The sequence below is a fragment of the Bos indicus genome, chromosome 27 (genome assembly GCF_029378745.1).
Source record: "Bos indicus isolate NIAB-ARS_2022 breed Sahiwal x Tharparkar chromosome 27, NIAB-ARS_B.indTharparkar_mat_pri_1.0, whole genome shotgun sequence".
In the NCBI taxonomy this organism is placed as follows: Eukaryota; Metazoa; Chordata; class Mammalia; order Artiodactyla; family Bovidae; genus Bos; species Bos indicus.
Window position 1 is genome coordinate 41,812,597 of NC_091786.1, and position 14,696 is coordinate 41,827,292.

The 14,696-nt window shown below is 47.5% G+C and overlaps 1 protein-coding gene across 2 annotated transcripts in view; it reads left to right on the forward strand.

The window, feature by feature from the left end:
• The window catches only part of THRB (thyroid hormone receptor beta), a 436,468-nt gene that overhangs the window by 338,711 nt on the left and 83,061 nt on the right, over positions 1 to 14,696 (forward strand). The gene's annotated exons all lie outside the window — the stretch shown is intronic.

Here is a 14,696-nt window from a genome sequence, read left to right on the forward strand (position 1 = left end):
TGCTTAGTGCCAAGGCTGGAGCACTGGGAGCACAAGCGCTAGATGATAAACGCCGTCATCGGGACGTCCCTGGTGCTCCAGGGGCTACGACTCCGAGCTCCCAACGCAGGAGGCCCCAGTCCCATCCCTGGCCAGGGGGTGAGATCCCATGTGCCACAGCCAAGGGTTCGAATGCCACGATTAAAGAACCCGGATGTACAATGAAAACCGAAGGCCCCATGTGCTGCAGCTGAGACCCAGTTCAGCCAAGTAAATAAACAGATATTATTAAAACAAACGCCACCAGCACCGCCACCCACCACCGTCCCCCTCATATCTCCAGGCCGGATGCACTGCCCCACCAGGAAAGCTGAAGGGGACAAATGCAGTGACCTGGTCACTTGCTCAAGCACATTTGCTGAATCCCATAACCAAATGCCATCCAGCTTCCCCCCACAATGCATTTCACAGTCCAGGAAGTAAAGAGTCATGGGTGTGACTCAGAAATGGGTCTTCCAGCCCTACGTTCCAGGCCTGGTCCTTGAGAACTGCCCATTTGCTTGACTTTTTTAGTATTTATTTTTCTTTCTTTCTTTCTTTGGCTGCACCAGGTGTTAGCTGTGGCTCATGGGATCTTCGGTCTTTGTTGCAGCCAACTCTTCACAGTGTCATGTGGGATCTTAGTTCCTGGACCAGGGTTGGAACCTGGGCCCGCTACACTGGGAGCACAGTCTTAGCTACCCATTCATTTTAAACATCCTTCAGGATGTCTGTGAAAGAAGCATCACTGAAAATCTATTACTAAAGCTTCTGGAACACTTTTGCCACTGACTGCCCCCATAACAGGCTTCCCAGGTAGCACTGCTGGTAAAGAGTCCGCCTGCCAATGCAGGAGACGTAGAGGGTCAGATTCAACCCCTGGGTCAGGAAGGTCCCCTGGAGGAGGGCATGGAAGCGCACTCCAGTGTTATGGCCTGGAGAATCCCACGGACAGAGGAGCCTGGCAGGCTACAGTCCATGGGGTTTTAAAGAGCTGGACACGACTGAAGCTTTTTGAGCATGCATGTATGCCTGCCTCCATAACACACCCAACTCTATTGTTCCCTCTTCTCCAGACAAGGATTTCTTACCCAGTTCCTTCTCTTGGAAGACCTCTTAGGAGGTTGCTTCATCGGGATGAGGGCTACCTGCCTTCACCCAGCTTCACCCCAGATGGTCTTGGTGCTGCCTATGTCACCTGGGAGGCTCCAGGCGGAACTTGGTGGCAGAAGTCAGCACACTCATGGAAGGTCAGGCTTGGTTTCGCTTGCGACTGTCCAAACGACCTTGATCGTGGGACTTCCCTGGTGGCCCAGTGGTTAGGACTCCATGCTTTCAGTTCAGGGGCACAGGTTCAATCCTTGGTCGGGGAACTAAGATCCCACATGCCCTGGTGAGGCAAAAAACAAAACAAAAAACTCTGACCTTGACCAACCTAGGCCACCTTCTCAGACTCCCATTTCCCTTCCTATATATGAGGTGTTCGAACTAGTGTGAGCCCAAAGGACCCTTTACCCACCACTGTTCCTTGAATTGTACTATTCAGAAGCCATAAGCTGAGAACCAGTTGGGCTAATTTGCCTCTGAAACTTGGCATGGAATAGTGCTACCCACCAACCTACCATATGTGTCCCCTTGATGACGGTCAGAGGGACAAAGAATCCAGAGAGTAGAGTGGAGTGACCAGGGAAGCCACCCTAACGGAGGTTTGCCCAGGGAGAAGCATTTCTATCTGGTACCATCACATGCTTTGCAAACAGAAGGGCAAAACTTTCCGTTTCTGAGCCTCAAAATGAGAAGAAATGACTCTGAGACTCCTCCCCACTGCTAATTATTTCACTCAGGCTGTGTCTGCTTTGCTGGCTTTAAATAAAAACGTACACAGCCTGCCATCCAAATATAGACCTGCGGCGTCTAGAGAAGAGACAGCGAGGGACTTATGGAAGCAAAGGCCCCTCAAATAACCAACAAATGGGCCCTAATCATGTCAAACCCACAAGTCAACATTAGAGATGAAGAGAAAGCAAATGAGTTTTGTTTGGGGCACAGGAAGGCTTTTAATAGGGTTTCTTCTCTTGATGAAAAGCAATTGTGATCAATACCAAGAACAAATAATTGCTCGTAATAAACAGTACCCGGCGAATTCCCTGGCGCTCCAGTGGTTAGGACTCCACTTCTCCTTTCACTGCCAGGGTCTTGCATTGGAACCTGGTTGGAGACCTAAGATCCCACAAGCTGTGTGGCACAGCCAAAAAAAAAAGTTAAAAAAAATGAGTATTCATGGCTATATCCCAGTGGAACCACATCACAGATTTGTTTATGACTTTAAAAGGTGTGCAATGCTTTGTAAATTTCGTCACCTCACCCATCTACTAAAAATAAGTGCTTGCGTTATTAATGCCTCCTGGCTAACATTTCCCAGATTGGAGCTGAATTTACCCTAAATCCATGAGTCACTTAAAATACAGCTGTTCCTGCTCGTGCTGGCTCCGTCAGTCGTTCATACCTTAGTGCAGATTAATCCGGTCAGACCCTGCCCCCAGGAGTCACTCACACTGACTGGGGGGGCAGATGGAAGGAGGTATGGAGGAGGGACTCCAGGGCCCTGCTCGGGCCAGAGGAAGCGCGTTTTGAAACAGAGGCCGTGAGAACCTCACGCACCCAACAGATTTGCAGGCAGGTTTCTCGATCTCGGCACCAGTGACTCAAGGGTATGGATGATCCTTTGCTGTGGAGGGCTAACCTGGGCACTGTAAAATGTTCAGCAGCATCCCTGGCCTGTCTCCAAACATTACCAACTGTCTCCAGGGAGACAAAATCCCGGGTGTAGCCTAAGGGCAGCCTAAGGTGCCAGCCTAAGGGCAGCCTAAGGTGTCAGCCTAAGGGCAGCCTAAGGTGCCAGCCTAAGGGCAGCCCTGTAGGTGCTAATGGCCCCTTCAGTCTGTGTTTCTTTGTGAGTCTGTACGGATCCACTGAGTGACCCTCACGTGGAGGTACCTGCAGAACCGGGTGTTTCTGCCCGAGCGTCTTCCTCACTGGGGCGGTTTCTTCCTCCCCACCTTTCCTCATCTTTCCAGGCAAATGGACCCCTAGAGATGAGGCAGTTGTAGGCAAGGCAGCCCCAGGAAGTGAGCTGCCCCTCTGGCTTGGGGGAGCAAGTTTGGTCATTTTTTGATACCTTCCACTTCACTTGCCATCTTGTCTCAAGTAAATCCACGAGAATACTCGAGGGAGCACGCCCTCTCTGGTCGGAGAGCACGCTGGCTCTGCCATCTTGGTGACTCAGCTTCTGCGCAGAAGCTGTCAGCTGTGGACGTGTGCCTGACACACGGGGTGATTCCCAACAGCACAATGGTTCTTCTTCTTTTGGTTACTATTCGGCCAGACTTTCAGAGAGCCAGAAATGTTCGTATCTCAAATATTTATTATTCTATGGTCAAAATCAGACAAGTGTGTTCATCTGGACAACATGTCCTTCCTACATTTCCAAAGAAATATGCTCTTGAATTCCACTTTTTAAAAATTTTTGTTGGCGCATAGTTGCTTAACAATGTTGGGTTGGTTTCTACCGTACCGCAAAGGGAATCGGCTGTATGTATATGTATACCCCCTCTCTTTTTTGGCCTCCCTTCCATTTAGGTCACCACAGAGCATCGAGTAGAGGCCCCTGCGCTGTATGTCGGTTCTCACTAGTTACCTGTCTTACACATGGTATCTATAGCGTACCTATGTCCATCCCAGTAAGGAGAGGCTCGGCTTCCTGAAGCCAGGTTTCCTGAGCAAATAGATGAGCCTCTCTCAAAGCACTGTTTCTGCTAAGAGATGCTCCACTGTCATTCCCTAGGATTTTCCATTTGTCATCAGGCCAAACTTGGCCCATCAGAGGACGATTCCAGGCACAGCACTGCCCTTTAACTAGCTGTGTGACAGGCAAATGGTTTTCTTCTCTGGGGAACCATTGCATCACCTGCAGAAAGCAACCTCGGTCGCAGGGGAGATGAGAAGAGCTCCCCGTTTACCATCTGTGACTTTTGACAGTATCTTCAGTTCTCGGGGCCAAAGTTTCCTCACCTACGAAATGAAGCGAATCACAGCATCTCGCTCACGGCATCGTTCTAATGAGCAAATGCAATGCTAGACACACCATGCCTGGCACGCAAGAGACCTTTTATAAGGGTTACCACTCAATATCCTAAACTCCAAATCAGTTATCCTGTTGCCAGTTATAAACTATTAGGTGGCCTTTTCACCTTTGGGATGGGCAGCTACAACAAATGTCAGTGCTTCCTTACCTTGATTGGTTGTTTTTGTCTTCCAAGTTTTTTGGCCACTCGGTACAAACATAAACATGTGCCCTTTGAAAAACTCACTGGCAGCCGGTGTGAGAGTTAGAAGCAGTCCCTGCACAGCAGTCTTGTGTTTGGTAAGTTTCCTGGAAGACAAGAGTTTTAATTAGAGAAACTGCTCCTAATTTTGAGCTATCGCGTGGAAATGTCAGAATTTGAAACAGTGTTTGAGATAGAGCAACACATCCTTGAGGTATACCAAAATATGAATGTTTTCAATTTAGACCATGGGATGAAAAATCAGAAGACCCACCCCAGCACTTCCCTCGTCTGGGTGACGTTGAGCAGGGTCGTGACCTCTCTGAGCTTTAGTTTCTTTATTTCAAACCTATAATTCAGTATTTCAGTCCACAGAATTCCATTTTCCAGCCTGAGAAGGTCACCTAAGTCATTTGGTGGTGCTTTCCCGCAACAGGTGGATGTGTGGCGGGGTCAGCTAGACCTCTTCGGGTTTGCTTCCTGACTCTGTCACTTACTCACCGTGACCTTGAGCTTGTTGCTAAACCGCTCTGTGCTCCAGTTTCCTCATCTGAAAACTGAGGGTAATATTTCTGCCTCATAGAATTATTGTGAAGATTAAATTTTACATTTAATCGCAGAATGGGTGCTTGGCATCTGGTAAGCCTACATTCAATGTTACCTACTGCTTTTATTATCTTGTTGGCTGTCTCTAGAGAGGAAGTCCTACAAAAGATGAAATTATAATCAGAAATCTTTGTGTTTGGATTTTTCCACCTCATGAACCAAACTGAACAACTCACCATTTAGGAAATAGAGACATTAAAGGCTTGTCCCTTCACCTTCCCTGAGCTTTGGTTGCTGTTCAGTCGCTCAGTCATATCCAACTCTTTGCCACCCCTCAGACTGCAGCACGCCAGGCCCCTCTGTACTCCGCTGTCTCCCAGAGTTTGCTCAAATTCATGTCCATTGAGTTGGTCATGCTATCTAACTATCTTATTCTCTGCTGCACCCTTCTCCTCCCACCCCCAATCTCTCCCAGCATCAGGGTCTTTTCCAATGAGTCATCTCTTCACATGAGGTGGCCAAAGTATTGGAGCTTCAGCTTCAGCATTATTCCATCCAATGAATATTCCAGGTTGATTTCCTTTAGGATGGACTGGTTTGATCTCCTTACAGTTCAAGGAACTCTCAAGAGTCTTCTCCAACACCACAGTTCAAAAGTATCAGTTCTTTGACGCTCAGTCTTATATATATACATACACACACTGGCTTCCCTGGTAGCTGAGTGAGAGAATCCACCTGCCAGTGCAAGAGATGCAGGAGACACAGGTTCAATCCCTGGGTCAGGAAGATCCCCTGGAGAATGTAGTGGCAACCCACTCCAGTGTTCTTGCTTGGAAAATTCCATGGACAGGGGAGCCTGGTGGGCTACAGTCCACGGGGTTTCAAAGAGTCAGACACGGCTGAGCACACACACAGCAGTGCGTGTGTGCATGTGTGTGTGTGTGTGTGCGTGTGCGTGTGTGCATGTGTGTGTGTGCGCGTGTGTGTGTGTGTGCATGTGTGCGTGTGTGCGTGTGTGTGTATTCCTTGACCTGCAATTCATCAAATACTACTTTCCCCTCTGATTCCCAGATAGGAAAATCATCCGTCTCTGTAGTAAATATTAAATCTTACCCAAGTTTAAACGGGGTGACTACACGTTTAACCAATCCTATCTACTCTCCATGGAGACCATGCCCTAAAGCAGACTGTCTTAAACCTCAGTGTGCGCATGAATCACATGCGGATCTGGTTAAAATGCAGATTCTGCTTCTTCAGTTCTGAGGCCAGCATCCCGTGTCTCTAACAAGCTCTGGGTGCGGCTGATACTGTGAGTCCTCAGACCACATGTGAGTAACAAGGTCTTAGATGTATGTTTACAAGCCATCTGTGGATGGAGGAGGCGGGGGACAGCCTAGCCCCGGCTGGGGGCACGCAGGCTGGAGACCGGCAGACCTACAGGGGCGGATGGTCAGGCACCGCCCCAGCCCCAGCTTTACCAGCTCTGTTTCGGTGTGTTTGGCTCCCTGGCTCTTAGCTGCAGCACGCTGTATCTTTACTCGTGGTGGGCACACTCTTAGTTCTAGTCTGTGGATCCCGACCCCCATCAGGGCTTTAACCCGGGCCCCCTGCACCGGTTGTGTAGAGTCTTAGCCACTGGACCTCCAGGGGAGCCCCTCACCAGCTCTGTTTTGAGTAATTGAAAAGTTTAAGGGAAACGCCAAAAGGTATGAAAAAGACAGTGGAAATCACACCGCCTCTTGATTTTCCTGAACTCTTGAAACACTGTAGAGCAGGCTAAACCAGATTAACACCCAGAAGACATGCAGGTTGAAAACAATTCGATTCTACCTCGGTGTCTGCTGTTGGACCAGAGCTGTGAGCGGCTGATGCTAAACCAGGTTTCCAGAGGAAACATTAGAGACCACACAAGGCAATGTGTTTTTGATGTGGTTAGTGGTGTCCTGAGGGCCCAGAAACACCCCCAAGTACCCGCCTTCTCCCCGTCCCTGAGGAAGCTTGCTGCCGTCATAATCGAGGGTAAGGAAGATGTGGGTGACCTCCCAGCCCGCTATTCCTGAAAAAAGGGAAAACCCAGCTTCTCCAGACTGAAACGTCTCCTCCGTCAATGAAGGGACTGTCCACACTGATCTTGATCCTCCTTACTTATGTGCACAAAACAATATCTGGAAAACGGTTGTGAGATTCTATGAAAACCCTGAGAAGGGACCTCTGTCAGCCTGTATGACTGTGTTTCATCCATACCAAGGTATATTCTTGTCCAGTCTGTTCATCTCTGAGTGTAATTCGTTAATAGAATGTGTGTGTTCTGCTGCATGTAATGGCTCCTTTAAGCGTGATGTATAAAGTTGTTCGGTTTACCCGAGTCATGTTTTGTCTTTTTACGTGGTAAATCTCAAAATTTGTTCTTTACCCACAAATGATGCCCCCGTCCTAGCTTCCAAAGTTAGAAAAGATGCACACGCAGTCCCTCCTTTTGAAAGAGGTATTTCAAGTTTGGGAACGAAAAAACGAGGCCAGAGTTACAGATGACCTCATGTTTTTTTCAAAATTGTGGGTTCAGACTGGCAACAAGAATAAACGTTATGATCTGAACTTTCACACAGGAGAAACTTAACCCTGACAACAAACATCTGTTCCCTTTTCTGTGCATTTGTGGCTCTTTAATGGGAATGTTTCTGCCACAGCTGTAGCCTCTTTAATATCCTAAATGGAATCTCTGTGGCCTTTAAAATAATTACCTCAATGTTGGAGTCATCTGACCTGAGGATTCTCTGATTAAATCCAGTATGAATTATGGAAAGCCAGTGACCCTTCCCAGGGGAAGATTCCGCTGTGTTCTCTAGAAAGCCCTTTTCCAGCCTTTGGGGCCTGTGGTCAGTGCTCTAGCAGTCGGCTTGTCCCCGAGTCGGTCATTCTTAGACGTAGCTCGTGGTCCTGCTCACTGCCTTGTTTCCACGCAGGGACTCTCCAAGCGGAGTTTCCACCAGGCTCTTTGAACACACGTTATTTTGTTGTTTGGTCTTTAACTTTGTTTCAGGCTAAACTTTAAAAGACATGAATGTGCATTTCGTTTAAAGGTTATAAACACACACTTGCAAAAAACGTTAATGGCTTACTAGGAGATGAGCTTTGGAATTCTGTTTCAGAATAATTATTGCGATTTCCACAGCTACGCTGATTGTTTTCCATGGAGATAGTGACTTCTTAATGGAATACGTAGGAAAACTGGAGAAGTGAGACCAGCCAGATAAGGAAAAGGTTTGTTTCTCTCTTAGCCATTTCCAGATCTCGCTCCCTTTATGGACTGAGAACCGCTGCGGGAGAAACGAGAGAAAAACTTCTGAGATAGCAGACCTAAATTCACCTGCACGCGTGGGCAGAGAGGCTGGGCTCAACAAGAGGGAAAATTAATAGGCGGGTGCTCAGGAAAAGAAGGCCAAAACCACACAGCGATGGAAGGCAGTCTATCTGAACAAGGAGGCTGATTTTGCAAGACTTTGCCCACAAGACGACATTTCTGAGGATGCGTTTCAAATAACTAGATGATGGCAGAACAGGGTCCTTCGGCGATCTTGTTTATAAAGTTTCCAGGAGTAAGCCCTAGTGGGAAGGTTTGAGCACAATTTCCCCCATCTCAATATTTCATTCATTCATTCTGTATGTATATCAATTCAATCTAATAAAAGGTTTTCTCTCTAAATTTTCAAATAAAATGTTACTATTTGTTTCTCACACTGTGAGAGGCAGATGCTAGGGCCCTCCCAGTGCCCAGTTTCTTTGGAGACCTCTGCTCATATCTTGAAATAACCATAGATACATGTTGTTCAGTCGCTCAGTCCTGTCCAACTCTTTATGACCCCAGCACGCCAGGCCTCCCTGTCCATCACCAGCTCCCAGGGCTTGCTCAAACTCATGTCCATTGAGTGGGTGATGCTTTCCAACCATCTTATCCTCTGTCGTCCCCTTCTCCTGCCTTCAATCTTTCCCAGCATTGGGGTCTTTTCCAATGAGTCACTTCTTCGCATTAGATGGCCAAAAGATTGGAGTTTCAGCTTCAGCATCAGTCCTTCCAGTGAATATTCAGGACTAATCTTTAGGATGGATTGGTTGGATCTCCTTGCAGTCCAAGGGACTCTCAAGAGTCTTCTCCAGCACCACAGTTCAAAGGCATCAATTCTTTGGCGCTCAGCCTTTTTTATTGCCCAGTTCTCAGAAACCATAGCTTTGTCTCTACACATAGCACACACACATTGCACTTGGAAAGAGAAGGAAGTAAAGGAAGAAAAGTTCAGGGGAAAGAGTGTGAGGACCACAGGAAAGGACCCTGAGCTGCACCGAGGGAAACCAGAACAAGAGCAAAGGGAAGAAGGATGTGCTTACTGGTCCCAGTTCCCACTGGGCTGTGGAGGGGAGATGGGGGGTGGGTGCGGGGAGAGCTGTGCTGCAGTGCAGTGGGCCAGGCCCCACGCTGCATGCTGGGTGTGCAGCTGAACAAGCCGTGGTCCCAGAGGTTAAGGAACTCACAAATGTAAACATTGAACTAATAATTATAGGACATTGTGAAAGTGAAAGTGTTAGTCATTCAGTCGTGTCTGACCATTTGTGACTCCATGGACTGTAGCCCACCAGGCTCCTATGTCCATGGGATTCTCCAGGCAAGAATACTGCAGTGGGTTGCCATGCCCTCTTCCAGGGGATCTTCCCCACCCAGGGATCGAACCCAGGTCTCTTGAATTGCAGGCAGATTGTTTACCATCTGAGCCACCAGGGAAGCCCAAGAGCACTTTGTAGCCCATTCTAAGTAGAAATATAGGAGTCAGTTGACTTCCCCACCCCCGACCCTTATTTCCACATTGGTTTAAATGACAGAAACAACACCTACTTCTTGATTATTATTATATGATGTAAATGAGATAATGTGTGGAAAACACTTAGGATGTTGCCTGGCACACAGTAGGTGCTCAGTTAATCGTAATTTATATTTGTGGTGCCCAGTCTGGCATAGAGTAAGTGCTCAGTATATTTTTAGTGTTACTGAACTTAGGTCTGGCTGCTCACAGCTTAAAAACCAATATTTGAAAGGCAAGTGTTGGTAGAATCAAAAAACATTGCTTTTAATCAGAAAGCCAGAAATCTGGGGAGAAGGTGGACTCATGTCCCAAAACCAACTCCAAAGATCCTTCTTGGCCATGAAAGTGTTTTTAAAGTGAAAAGGGGAAGTAATCTCAGTTAGTCACCGAGATGAGGAGTCAGGCTGGTAGCCATCCCCAGCTGTCTACAGGCTGGTAGAGCCACCTAGACAGATCCCTCCCCCCACCACCGGGCACCAGGAGACAGGCCTGCACCCCCATCCCAGCTGCTACTAGGCCAGGGCTGGGGGGCTGTGCCAGGCCAAGGGGCCTGAGAGGATGGCCCAGAGATGCCCCAGCCACACGATGGCACCTTCGTGGAGCTCTGCCATTCACATCATCTGGGCAGCAAACTGGGCTGCACGCCTGTGGCTTGGTCAGGAAAAAGAGGGCGCTCACCCAGCCGGGGCTGGAAGGAACAGAGTCACTCAGCTGCCCTTTCTGTCTTCTCTGAGCACAGAGCTCCCCTCAGCCTGCACCCCACATCTCTCCCTAGCGGGCTTACCCTTGCTACTGATGCTGAGCAGGCTAGCCAACTTGTCTCACACAGAACACACTATTGCTCTGTAGGTCGAAATTCCTGGATAGATGAGAGTCTATGGTCTGTTCAGCTTCAGGGGTAATTTGACCTGTCTAGATTACATTCAATTATTTCCAAATAATACTTATTGAGGTCCTGTCATGTTAAGACTGCGCTTAGAGCTGTGGGGTGTAAGAGATGGATAAGTTGGTCAGAGGCCAGTAAAGAAGAAAAACCTGGGGGATACCACTGACACACGAGGAGGCCGTGCTAAGTCCTTGCCTTATGGAAGAGACAGAGCAAGTAAGACAGATATTCCAGGGACAAATCCAATCTTCCCAAAGTCACACAGCTGATAAGTGGAAGAGTTAGAATTTGAACTTTTTTTTCTTCATGTTTATTTTTATTCGTTTATTTTTGGCTGTGCTGGGTCTTCACTGCTACATGGGCTTTCTCTAGTTGCGGTCTGCGGGCTTCTCACTGTGCTGGCTTCTCTTGTTGCCAAGCACGGGCTTCAGGGTGCTCAGGCTTCAGCAGCTATGGTTCCTGGGCTCTAGGGCTCGGGTTCAGTAGCTGTGGCACTCAGGCTTTGTTGCTCCATGGCGTGTGGGATCTTCCCGGACCAGGGATCAAACTGGTGTCCCCTGCATTGGCAAGCAAATTCTTAACTGCTGAGCCCACCAGGGAAGCCCCAGAATTTGAACCTTGACTAGCTGAGCCCATAGTCTTATCCACTAACCTATCCCTGCCTCTAAGAAGCAAAACAGTTTTCATTTTCACCAGCAGTTTGGGAAGATAATACTATTGGTGGTAGAAAATCTGCATTGAATTGGTTTTAATAGAAATGAATCTACCTTGTGACTAACCAATGGCTTCTGGATAAGAAATTAGGCAGAGTCTGTGCTTAGGAAGCAGTTTTCTCTTTGCAATTATCAGACTATTGGGGAACAAGGGATATTAATTGTTATAATTGAATTGTGCTAGGCAATGTAAATGTAACAAAAAAAATAAAATTATACATTTATGTGAATGATTATATCATTTGGTAAACAGTAGCATGCAGGGCAAGGGAGGTAAATTTTGGAATTATGGAAGTGTGAGGGTGGATGGATTGGTTCAAGCGAGTTTAAACAGTAAGCCAGGTCTTGAAAGTTGAATAGGGGTCAAAGCTGTGTCTTCACCATTGTGTTGTTTGACTGACCAAGCAAGCTAAGCAAGCCGGGTATGATGACAGGCCAGCCTTCACAGGAATGCCTGTTTCATCAAAACGTCTCTCCCATCTGCCTTACACAGCCATCAGAAATCCAACTTTAGACATTCATTCCCGGGCTGTGGACTTACACTCCTCAACCATCCTCTTTAAGTCACAACTTCAGCTGAGAGGGGTGACTCAGCCCAGATGCCAAGCCAGTAACATAGTGGTGTGAAGTCCTTTGGGCTTCCCAGGTAGCGCTAGTGGTAAAGAACCCGCCTGCCAATTCAGGAGACATAAGAGACGAGGGTTCAATCCCTGGGTCAGGAAGATCCCCTGGAGGAGGGCATGGGAGCCCACTCCAGTATTCTGGCCTGGAGAATCCCACGGATGGAGGAGCCTGGCGGGCTACAGTCCATAGGGTAGCGAAGAGTTAGACGCAACTGAGGCAGCTACGCATGCCTGTGAAGTCATTTGTCAAGCATTTTTTCTGGAGATGTTTTTGAAAATCTTGTTTAGAGAAGACTTGGGCTGGAGGATGGGGCAAGGAAAAGAGATCGTTGAGTGCCTGAATGAAGAGCTAACACTTACTGAGTGTTTACACTGTGCCATGCACTGGTCCAAGACCTTTTTGTGTACGAACTTATTTAACCATCACAGCGTTAGAATGTTCCCATCTTACGGACGAGGAAACTGAAGTGCAGAGCAGAGACGTGGCTTGCCCAAGGTCACTAAGAGCTCTGTGAGTAGGCGATCTGCCCACAGTGGGGACCGAGCACCCAGAGGACTCAGGAGGAGGGAGAGAGATGGCGAAAAGGCAGCCAGAAGTAGGAGGCCATCAAAAGCAACCTCACCTGCACACACGTTCTGTTGAGGACAAGGTGGTGATGGTAGGTGTGTTGCTGGCAGTCGTGGTGTTGAGGGTAGAGGTCAGGTACCTGTGTCCATTGAGCATAGTACAGGTAACATGAAAAGTGAAAATGAAAGTGTTAGTCACTCAGTCATGTCTGATTCTTTGCAACCCCATGGACTGTAGCCCGCCAGGCTCCTCTCTGTCCATGGGATTCTCCAGGCAAGAATACTGGAGTCGGTTGCCATTTCCTACTCTAAAGGATCTTCCCGACCCAAGGATTGAACCTGGGTCTCCTGCACTGCAGGCAGATTCTTTACTGTCTGAGCCACTGGATGCTCAAAAGTAACATATTATTTTATTAATAGTATTGTTCCCTTTGGAGAGAAGGCAATACGTATGGTCAGGTTACACATGTTCACCTGAAGAGCACTTAATCCACATACATTATGTCATTTGAGTCTTAGAAAAATCCCATGAGCAATATTATGTTGCCCTTTTGCAAATGGCAAAACTGACACTTAGAGCCAGGAAGTGATCTTCCCAAGAGTAAGACCCTTCAGGCCCTCTCGGAAGACTTGGACTCCAGGCTTCCAACCTCATCCCGTCTCCCTCCACCAAGGTGGACACCGGTCCAGCCCATTTGGTTTCTCATTTAAGGTATCTTCCTGGAGAAATGTAACCCAATAGGTTCTTCAAAGGGGAAATCTAACCTTCCTGTAAAAGGGAGAAGGCGAGGTGGATTCTGGCGGTTTTCTTGGGAAAACAGGAGGTGGTTGTGTAAGGACTGGGAAAGGGCACCTCGGCCATAGGAAAGAATCTCTACAAAGATTCTGCGTTGGGAATGAGCTTCCCAGGTTTGATGTCCACGTGTCCAGAAGACAGAGAGCTGGAGGCGGAGGCACAGGAGCGAAGCTCAGCGGGACAGGCTGATAAACACCACAGAGCCTACAAGCTGCAGCAAGACCTGAGTACTTCATTCCAGTATTGATGGGAAGTCACCGGAAGATTCTCAGTAGCAGGGAAGTCTACTCTGATGTACATTTTCAAAGGTTACTCTGGCTGCTGCCTGGACCATGGATTGTAGGTGGTAGAGAGTGAAATCTGGGAGACGAATTTAGACATCAACAAGTGGCTGGGAAAATTGAACAAGGCAATAAACATAGTGTGTAAAGCACTTTCAAAGTCGTCATCAAATGCTGGCTATTCATAGGTCAATGGCGACTCATCAGACTAAGGCAACCAATGAGACCGTATCGGTTAACAGTACAGAAGATATGAAGCAGCAGATGAAGCGCTTCTCCGGATTCTAGTTTCCCCGTCAATCAGGCGGTAGAACAGTGTGTACTCCTGGGATGTTCAGGAAGGTGAATCAAAGTGGCTAGTTCTGTACCTGGTCCGTAGTCAATGCTCAGCCAAACATGAGTCTCCTGTTCTACGTGACTCCACAAATAAAAGCCAGTGGATGTGTACACAGTCTGAGAGTTCCATAAGGCTAAAACTTAGGGTTGGAATAAAACATGTGAGCAGAAATCAGAGACCTTAGCGGCCTCGTGCTTCACAGTGATAATTGTACACACTCGCTGGGTGTGCAAAGCGTATTATATATACATCCCCTGAACACAGAATATGGTTGGGGTCTCAGTGCCTTGCGTTGATGGCCTTTTAATGCAAACTCAACACTCATAATCAGTGCCATGGAACCCCAGCCTGCTCAGCAGCCCCTTGCTGAGCACTCTGGCATAATTCTGTTTCCCTTGCCTTAGCACTTTTCTGTGATATCAGCTTGCTTTTGTGTCCTGAAATACTTGCATATTTTCATATAATTCTTTTTTTGCATGGACACATTTATTTTCTATTGTCTTTAATGAAATTTCCAGAGATAGGATGTAGGTAGTTCTGTGGGATTTATGTTTGTTTCTTTTTGGGAAAAAACCCTTTAAGGTCAGTTCTAGTCATTTGAGCCCTTAGAATTATGGTCCTCTAACACAAATGCAATCATTCAAATCTAAATGCCCTGAGACACACAGGTCAATGTGTGTCTAGTTATTTTCATAGCAGTTCACAGGCCCCCTCTAGTTTTTTTTTCTTTGATTCTACTTATTTATCAATT